This window comes from Poromitra crassiceps (genome assembly GCF_964638095.1).
Source record: "Poromitra crassiceps genome assembly, contig: HAP1_SCAFFOLD_135, whole genome shotgun sequence".
Taxonomy (NCBI): domain Eukaryota; kingdom Metazoa; phylum Chordata; class Actinopteri; order Beryciformes; family Melamphaidae; genus Poromitra; species Poromitra crassiceps.
The window spans coordinates 75,001-83,352 of NW_028152227.1; the positions used below are offsets into that span (position 1 = coordinate 75,001).

General features: G+C 42.6%; 1 pseudogene across 1 annotated transcript; it reads left to right on the forward strand.

Annotated features, from left to right (window-relative positions):
* Window positions 1–7,511: 7,511 nt before the first annotated feature.
* Window positions 7,512–7,853, forward strand: LOC310800922 (elongin-C pseudogene; annotated as a pseudogene). The gene has a single exon. The product of its transcript is annotated as an elongin-C pseudogene (transcript).
* Window positions 7,854–8,352: the final 499 nt, after the last annotated feature.

Genomic DNA, 8,352 nt, shown 5'->3' on the forward strand with positions numbered 1-8,352 from the left:
ATGTCACTTAATTCACAATTCCAGTTTACAAACACTAAGTTCCACTGTACCTATAAATAGCTTGGGGAAATTCCAGAAAATGATGTCATGGCTTTAGAAGCTTCTGATAGGCTAATTGACATCATTTGAGTTAATTGGAGGTGTGACTTCAGCCTAAATGTATGTGGGTCTGTCTTGCTGGCCAAATTGTTTAAGCAGCTGTTGGTGTGGAAGGCAGTTTTGGAGTGGCAGACTTTTGTAAAATTGTACATGTTTTGTTTTTTGGTTGATTTTGTCGACAGGGCTTCTTTTTGAAGTACAGCCTCAGTTTAGCGCCCACTGTCCTGCATTGGACACAGAAGGGACAGTGTTGTTTAGATCTGTCCTGCATTGGACACAGAAGGGACAGTGTTGTTTAGATCTGTCCTGCATTGGACACAGAAGGGACAGTGTTGTTTAGATCTGTCCTGCATTGGACACAGAAGGGACAGTGTTGTTTAGATCTGTCCTGCATTGGACACAGAAGGGACAGTGTTGTTTAGATCTGTCCTGCATTGGACACAGAAGGGACAGTGTTGTTTAGATCTGTCCTGCATTGGACACAGAAGGGACAGTGTTGTTTAGATCTGCATGTTTGTGTGTTTTCCACTGCTAACGAGTATGGCTGATCAGCAGACAGACAGACAGACAGACAGACAGACAGCACGGTAAACTTACTGGGTGGCAAGAACCTATAAAACACACACAGACACACACTCAAAACCTAGAGCAAGCATTGTAGCTGTCTCTTCACCCAGTCATCTTCAAATGTCTTCTTTTGTCCTGGCCAACAGTCCACAAAGCAAAGATAATCAGTTTACTGTAGAAGAACCAAAGAAACCAGAAAAAACTCACATTAAATTTTAAGAAGCTGGAATGAGAAAGTTAGAGTATTTTTTTCTTTCTTAAAATGTGTCTAAAGTTAAATGAATCAATTATAATAAAAACTAATTTCTGTCAATCGACCAATCGATTAATTGAATAGACATTGCAGCTGTACGCTCTTGCTCACTTTTTTTGTCTTTTCTTTTACCCCCAAAATATGACCCCTCAAAAAATGTTTCTCATCCAGACGTGTTCACATCAGGATGGCTGTGTTCCTCTTCTGTCTGTTTTTGTTTTTTTGTTTTGTTTTTTTCAGTATGAAGTATTATTTTCTATGGGTGTTGTTTCTGAATATGAAGCTGCTTTGTATTTTGTATTTATTGAAGGTGTGGAGACAAAATAAAAATATGTTTGTTGGTAGAACTGAACGCCTGGGGCTCATTTTTAACCACCTCTTCCTCTCTGTCTGCCGTCGTATCTCCATTTCTCATCAGAGCCTCATCCCTCCATTTCCCCCCAAAATATTTCTCTCTCTCTCTCATTTCCTCTCTCTCTCCCCCCTCTCTCTCATTTCCTCTCTCTCCCCCCCCTCTCTCTCTCTCATTTCCTCTCTCTCCCCCCCCCCCTCTCTCTCTCTCATTTCCTTTATATCGTTCTCTCCCTCTCTCATTTCCTCTCTCCCCCTCTCTCTCTATCTCTCCTTTCCTCTGTCTCTCTCTCGCTCCTCTTTCTTCTCTAGTCGGCACATATGGATCTTTTAACAAGTCAGATTCAGTAGCGTGATCTGTGTCTCTGTCGTTCTCTCTCTGTCCCTTCACGCTGTTTGTGTGTGTGTCTGTCTGTCTGTCTGTCTGTCTGTCTGTCTGTCTGTCTGTCCATCCATTCCCTTCTCTTCTAGCCTCAATTCAATTCACTTTATTGGCATGAATGTAGCAATATTGCCAAAGCATCAAGAACAGTGATAGTTAATGAGAAGCAAAAAGGTTCAAATCATCAGATCAAGATAATGGAAGAAAACAATGAACACTTGCTCTGCTTGTGAAGTGTGTTTTGAAGTTGTTAGAGAGAGAGAGACAGAGAGTGTGAGTGTGTGTTTTATCTCTATTGCTCTCTACTTCCTCAGTCTCATCCTGCCATCGTTATCCAGCCACTGTTCCCTCCTTCAGTCTGCTCTCCTCTCTTCTTGTCTACTCCTCTCTTTTCCGTTCCTTTCTCTTCTCCTCCTTTAGTCTGCTCTCCTCTTTTCTTGTCTACTCCTCTCTTTTCCGTTCCTTTCTCTTCTCCTCCTTCAGTCTGCTCTCCTCTCCTCTTGTCTACTCCTCTCTTTTCTGTTCCTTTCTCTTCTCCTCTATTCTGCTCTCCTCTCCTCTTATCTACTCCTCTCTTTTCCGTTCCTTTCTCTTCTCCTCCTTCAGTCTGCTCTCCTCTCTTGTCTACTCCTCTCTATTCCATTCCTTTCTCTTCTCCTCCTTTAGTCTGCTCTCCTCTCCTCTTGTCTACTCCTCTCTTTTCTGTTCCTTTCTCTTCTCCTCCTTTAGTCTACTCTCCTCTCCTCTTGTCTACTCCTCTCTTTTCTGTTCCTTTCTCTTCTCCTCCATTCTGCTCTCCTCTCCTCTTGTCTACTCCTCTCTTTTCCGTTCCTTTCTCTTCTCCTCCATTCTGCTCTCCTCTCCTCTTGTCTACTCCTCTCTTTTCCGTTCCTTTCTCTTCTCCTTCAGTCTGCTCTCATCTCCTCTTGTCTACTCCTCTCTTTTGTGTTCCTTTCTCTTCTGTCTCCCCTGTTTTCATCTCCCTCCACCCCTCTCTCTCTCTCTCTCTCTCTCTCTCTCTCAACCCAGCCAGTCAAGGCAGATGCCGGCCGCCCACCTTGAGCCAGGTCTGCTCCAGGTTTCTTCCCGTTAAAGGTGGAGTTTTTTCCTCGCTGCCGTCGCCAAGTTCTTCTTGCTCACGCGGGAATTGTTTCAATTGTTGAGTCTCAAATAAAGAGCCTGGTCTTGACCGCTTCTATATGAGACGTGTCACGAGATAGAACTTATCATGATATAAGACTGAGAGATATAACTCATTAACTTATGTTATGAGTTTACGTTATATAAATAACATTGCGGCTTGACTTGTTTCCTTTCCTTTCTGTTCCTTTCCAGTCATCATCTCCTCTTCTCCTCACCTTTCCTCCATTCCTCTCTCCTTGCTTCTCCTCCTCAGACACTCACCACATGTGTTCACAATGTCCTGCATGTAGGAACACACACACACACACACACACACACACACACACACACACGCACGCGCACGCACGCACACACACTGGGCAGACTGTAACATAAACACAAATTCTCAGATGTACACATGGACCAACTCCTGAATTGGGAACACACACATTGCCAAAGGGCAGGGGAATTGTTTCCAACACACACACACACACACACACACACACACACACACACACACACACACACACACACACACACACACACACACACACACACACACACACACACACACACACACACACACACACACACACACACACACACACACACACACAGACACACACTAAATGCCTGAAAGGCTAACCCTAACCCTAACCTAAAGCCAATTCTAACCTAACCCTTAAACCCAAGTCTTAACCTTACAGCTCTTTGAAGGTGTGTGAGAAAGTGAGGAGCAGGCAAAATGTCCTCACTTCCCAGGTATAACACTCAAACTGGTCCTCACTAAGACAGCTATATACAAGAACACACACGCGCATGCACACAGACACACACACACACACACACACACACACACACACACACACACACACACACACACACACACACACACACACACACACACACAGACACACATACGACACCCAAGTGTAAACCGGCTATCTCCCTCTGCTGGTCAAACTCTTCATTACAGTAAAGCTGCTTAGTAAAAGCCATCTGGCTGTCAGTACATCTGCCCACACCTGTTGACCTCTCCAGGGAGCTGTGTGTGTGTGTGTGTGTGTGTGTGTGTGTGTGTGTGTGTGTGTGTGTGTGTGTGTGTGTGTGTGTGTGTGTGTGTGTGTGTGTGTGTGTGTTTTGAAGCCATGTTGGAAAGTCATCACAGGGTTGGGTGGTGGCAGTTATGTCAGAGCGGATGGTGGAGGTCAGAGGTTAAGTATGCTGAGCATGTACCAGCCTGAGCCCTGCACCTGCACTGTGTGTGTGTGTGTGTGTGTGTGTGTGTGTGTGTGTGTGTGTGTGTGTGTGTGTGTGTGTGTGTGTGTGTGTGTGTGTGTGTGTGTGTGTGTGTGTGTGTGTGTGTGTGTGTGTGTGAGTGAGAGAGCGGGTTACATTGTCATTGTGTCTGACTCTGATGAGGATGTTTTTCACTCGCATCCAACCTCTTTTCAAACCTTTGTCTTGTGTCTGTGTTTTATAAAGAGAGGTCACAGGACCTCAATGTGACTTCAATAAATCCTCATAATGACTTTTATATTAAAATGAAAAAAGACTACTGGCAAGAAGAACGACACTGACAAGGACTCAGCCCAAAACTATTTTCTCTCCACTCTTCCAATAAAGGCTGTGTATGAGTAGTACAACATGTGTATACAAATTATATTTTCAAGCAGGCCAGAAATGAGGAGAAAAAAGAGCCAGTAAGCCAAGAGAGTCTGTTGATAAGATCTGTTTTCTGCAGCCATATCTCATTGCTGCTTCTTTGTGGAATCAGCTGCTGATGTCATAACTTCCAATATGAATTCCTTTTAATTCACTTCCAAGATTTCCTTTTAATTGGAGCCACACATCATGAACTGAGGCTACAGTTAGGGGAGACCGGGGTTGGTGCTGTCACACTTGTTACTCTTGTGCGAATTGCTCATCATCAACACATCTTACAATTAGTCATTGACATGACATAATGGGTATCCCTTCCTTATAGTTTTGCTTGTCTATTGTTAAAACCATGATTGTTCTTTTGAATTATCCTCTGTAATGAGAAGTAAAATGGAGGAATTTAAACTGTTGAAAAATTATAATGTTTCATAGCAATGCATTATGAATTTGGACAACCAATTTGGGACAACCAACCCCCAGAGCATTGAGACAACCATCCCCATCTGACAAAGGTTTAATGTTGGCTACATGAACTACTGAAAAGTAGACTGAAATTAATATACCTTCCTCTTTTTAACAAGTGTTTGATTATGAAATGCCTAATAGCCTACAAACGTTTATCCCATATACTGTATATATATATATATATATATATATATATATATATATATATACACAGTGTTGGGCAAGTTAGGGGCGGTTCTAGGCCTTTTTTGGGTGGGCTTTAGCCCACCCAAAAATAGTCTCAGCCCACCCAAAAAAATAGAGGCCAAAAAAAAATAATATATATATATATATATATATATATATATATATATATATATATATATATATATATCAGTGGCGGCTGGTGAGCTTGGCAATAGGGGAAAAAAAGTTGGACGTTTTTTTTTCTCTCTTTTGCAGTTTGAAGACAGATTTTAACAACATACAAACAAAACAAAAGCTCAGACACAGCTGGAAAACAAAGCAAAGCATACTATTGATTGACAATTATAATATGGTGCTACCACCCATATAAGGGTGTTTACATGCTTATAAAAGCATATGGGTTCCCATACAAGGGGCCAAGACAAACCAGCTGAGCAAGTCACCCACCGCCCCTAACCTCATCAAGGTAGGCCAGAAAGCGTACACACGAGCACGAGCACACAGAAGTAGATACACATGTATGACACAAGCATTGCTGGCAGACACAAACAGACACAATGTGTATGTGCATATAACTAACACAGTGAAGTGATTCAAACAATAGATCAATAGACAGCTCGTGTGCCTGACTTCACGAAAGGCAGCAGAAAAGGTATTAGAAAATCCAAGGGCTTATCAGAGGGAAGCAAAAACAGGGAGGAGGCAAAGTCTTTGTCCGTCTGACCTTGCTGAAATTCCTCTGCTACAGAAATATCTTCACAGGCTGCTCAGGATTAAACCAAGCCCCAAACTCCGGTTCTGACAGATGAGGCCAACGTGGAAGTATCAAAAACTGCATGCAGTTCCTTGAATGGCCACTTGAGGCTGCCTGCAAAAGCGAGTCATTCCCCGTAGACCCCCATGGTAAAATGTCCACCTATGTAGCTAATTTCACCATTCATGACAACTGTTACAGGGATTGGATTTTGATACAGTACTCACGGTTTATACTTTAACCTATTTAGTCTGTTTAGAAGTGAATGAAATCACTTGATTCATGACCTCACTAAACACTTTCCTAAAGAGTTTGTCTCAATTGCTAGTTTACAGCATGATGTTCATTTTGTAAATGATGGTCCCATTTAGAGTCAAATAGATGATACATCAGACTGTTTTGGGGCGTGATTGACAAGTCAGTGATATAGACATTGTTTGTGACATCATCAGTGAAGGGTTTCAGGAGAAGGCCGTCAAGCAGGATTCGAAGCGGGAGCTGTCGAGCAGCGAGGGAGGTCGCCGCGCTGGCACGAGGGCCGAGAGGTCCAGGAACACGGCGGTGGAAGAGGAGAGCAAGGCAGCCTGAGGGGGGAACATTGAGGAGGGGGCGGACCCCCGAGTCTGGAGTTTGTCTAATTCTGTGAGAGGCAGCAATGTGCCACAAGGCATCCAGTCTGCCAGAAAGCCATTAGAAGAAGATCATCAGTGATCGAATACGATCTACATCCACAATCATCAGAGATGTCATAGACCATGGCTGACCAATTTGGGACCTTTGAAAGGAAAAAAAATTGCGGCCACTATTATCTATTTTAGATTTAGAATGTAAAATATGTCTATACATTTATAGGTCCGGCCATCCATCCAGATAAATTTTGACATTACATTTACTGTCTTATTTTTGAAAAACCAGACCGGAAGTTCCCTATTCTCTCTGTATTTTTTTTTCTTTTTTTTTTTTTACTTACAAATTTATTTACATAATACGAAAATACAGGTTCACAACATAGAGGTTACAAGACAATTGCAAAGGCCATTCAACATAATACACATAGGGAAGAGTTTGGGCACCTCTGTCATAGACATTATGATGTCATCACTGATGTCACTCAAGCAATTGTGATCTCATCAGTGAGTGATGCCATAATGCCTTTTCAAAGAGCAACAGGTTAGCGAATGTGATAGATAACATAATTACATTTTGACAAGCAAACTTTTTTCACTGTCGGAGTTTGACGAGGAAATGCTCTCAGTACGAGCGCCATACCAACTGATGAGACCATGCACATTGGAACACCCACAGGCTGGATTCGAACCGGCGACCTAACGAGCTGATGTCATGGACTGGACCACCAGTCGGTGTCACACAACTGTAGGTCATTGATGATGTCACTGCAACTATGAGGTCATCGATGATGTCACTACAACTATGAGGTAATCGATGATGTCATCAATGATGTCATACATGTCAAGATATAAATAAGCGAGGTTTCAGCAGTCTCTATTGATTCTGTTGTTCGACTGGTAAGTACTTGATCGGCTGACTTACTTTGCCTGTTTACCCAGCTTGAAGACATCTCCGGGATTCTGACCAATCATCACCTGTGGCGAGTTCCAATTTAAAGAATCCAGCATAATAAGTGGAACTGTCGGAAATTCCAGGACATGATGGACAGTGAAGAAGAGAGTACCTATGGTGGCTGTGAAGGGCCAGATGCCACGTATATGAAGATGATCTCTTCAGATGGTCATGGATTCATTGTGAAAAGAGACCATGCCTTGACGTCCGGAACTATCAAAGCCATGATGAGCGGGCCAGGCCAATTTGCTCAGGATGAAACCAATGAAGTGAACTTGAGGGAGATCCCATCTCATGTCCTGGCCAAGCTCTGCATGTACTTCACCTACAAGGCCCGTTACACCAACAGCTCCACACAAATACCTGAATTCCCCATTGCTCCGGAGCTCGCACTGGAACTGCTGATGGCTGCAAACTTTTTGGATTGCTAAAATGACAAAGAGACAATGTAGCGGCTTAATTTATCTCAACTGTTGAACTTGTTTTGTCATGTACAGTACATGACAGTATATGAAAACATGAATGTTACAATAAAGCCCTGGTGTCATCACTAATTGTTATGGAAACCTGACTTGCTGACTTGTATTTCTATGCTTTGTTGTGTGTTAGTTGTTGGCCATTTTATTTCGTTTTTGTCTTTTCTTTCTTTTCTTTTGTTTGTGTAAGGAGGTATTGTGCAGTCATACTGCTGCAGTCTGTTATGTGTTAAAAAAAACTGATTTGCGATGGTCACAATGCAAAAACATAGACCGTACAGACCTCTCAATCACATCCCAAAACATAGGTCAATTTTACCAAAAACCAAACAAGACGAGAAGACCGCAGCACAGCCTGCTATTGGTCTGCATAAGATGATTTTGGTCAATAATAATGATGTCATAGACATTGTGTTTGCCCAACTTCGCAGCACTGATGACATCGCAATTGATT